Consider the following 1,552-nt stretch of genomic DNA (forward strand, 5'->3'; position numbering starts at 1 on the left):
CCTGTTGCCCTTCATCCATAGTTCTCAGTATATCATGTGAGAAAGGACAATCTATGACAGTCAGACCTTAGCAAAAGATCTGGCAGAGAACCCGAGAAAATTCTGGTCGTATGTAAAATCGCTAAGTGGGTCTAAGGCTTCCATTCAGTCCCTTGTTGACCAGTCTAGTGTGGCAGTTGAAGATCCAAACGAAAGCCGAAGCTATAAATTTCACGCTCAAGAAATCGTTTACGCAGGAGAACCGTACAAACTTTCCGTCATTGTCCCATCGGACAGACTCCAGTATACACGACATAGAAATAAGTATAGCTGGCGTAGAGAAGCAACTTAAAGATTTGAAAACAAATGAATCACCAGTCCCGGATGGAATCCCAGTTCGAATTTACAACGCGTACTCTACGGCATTGAACCCTTAACTAGCTTGCATTTATCGTGAATCTCTCGCCCAGCACAGAATCCCAAGAGACTGGAAAAAAGCGCAAATGGCTCCAGTATATAAGAAACGTAAACAACAGACCGGCAAAATTACAGACCAATATCCCTAACTTTTGTTTACATTCTCAGTTCGAATACAATAAACTTCCTTGAGACTAAGAAACTTATGTCCACGAATCAGCATGGGCTTAGAAAGCATCGCTCTTACGAAGCTCAGCTTGTCCTTTCTCACATGATACACTGAGATCTATGGATTAAGGGCAACAGGCAGATTCCATATTTCTAGATTCCCGGAAAGCATGTGACACGGTGTCCCACTGCAGGCTGTTAACGAAGGTATGAGCATATGAAATACATTCACAGATATGTGACCGGCTCGAAGACTTCTTAAATAGTAGATCCCCGTTTGTTGTCCTCGGCGGCGAGTGTTCATCAGAGACAAGGATATTGTCAAGAGTGCCCCAGGGAAGTGTGATAGGACCACTGTTGTTCTCTATATACATAAATGATTTGGCGGACAGGGTGGGTAGAAATCTGCGGTTGTTTGCTGATGATGCCGTGGTACGCCCTGGCAGATTAAAACTATGTGCCGGGCCGAGACTCGAACTCGGGACCGCTTGCCTTTCGCGGGCAAGTGCTCTACCAACTGAGCTACCCAAGCACGACTCACGCCCCGTCCTCACAGCTTTACTTCCACCAGTACCTCGTCTCCTACCTTCCAAACTTTACAGAAGCTCTCCTGCGAACCATGCAGGACTAGCACTCCTGAAAGAAAGGATATTGCGGAGACATGGCTTAGCCACAGCCTGGTCCCGAGTTGGAGTCTCGGCCCGGCACACAGTTTTAATCTTCCAGGAAGTTTCATATCAGCGTACACTCCGCTGCAGAGTGAAAATCTCATTCTGGATGCCGTGGTGTACGGTAAGGCGTCGAAGTTGAGTGACTGCAGGGAGGTACAAGACGACGTAAATAAAATTTCCAGTTGGTGTGGTGAAAGGCAGCTAGCCCTAAATGTGGAAAAATGTAAGCCAATGCGGATTACTAAGAAGAACAAAACTGTAATGTTCGGATACAGTATTACTAGTGTCCAGCCTGACACACTCAAGTCGTTTAAATA

General features: G+C 45.9%; 1 non-coding gene across 1 annotated transcript; it reads right to left on the minus strand.

The window, feature by feature from the left end:
- Positions 1-1,021: 1,021 nt before the first annotated feature.
- Positions 1,022-1,097, minus strand: Trnas-cga. The gene has a single exon. It is a non-coding gene; the product is annotated as a tRNA-Ser (tRNA).
- Positions 1,098-1,552: the final 455 nt, after the last annotated feature.

This window comes from Schistocerca piceifrons, chromosome 7 (genome assembly GCF_021461385.2).
Source record: "Schistocerca piceifrons isolate TAMUIC-IGC-003096 chromosome 7, iqSchPice1.1, whole genome shotgun sequence".
In the NCBI taxonomy this organism is placed as follows: domain Eukaryota; kingdom Metazoa; phylum Arthropoda; class Insecta; order Orthoptera; family Acrididae; genus Schistocerca; species Schistocerca piceifrons.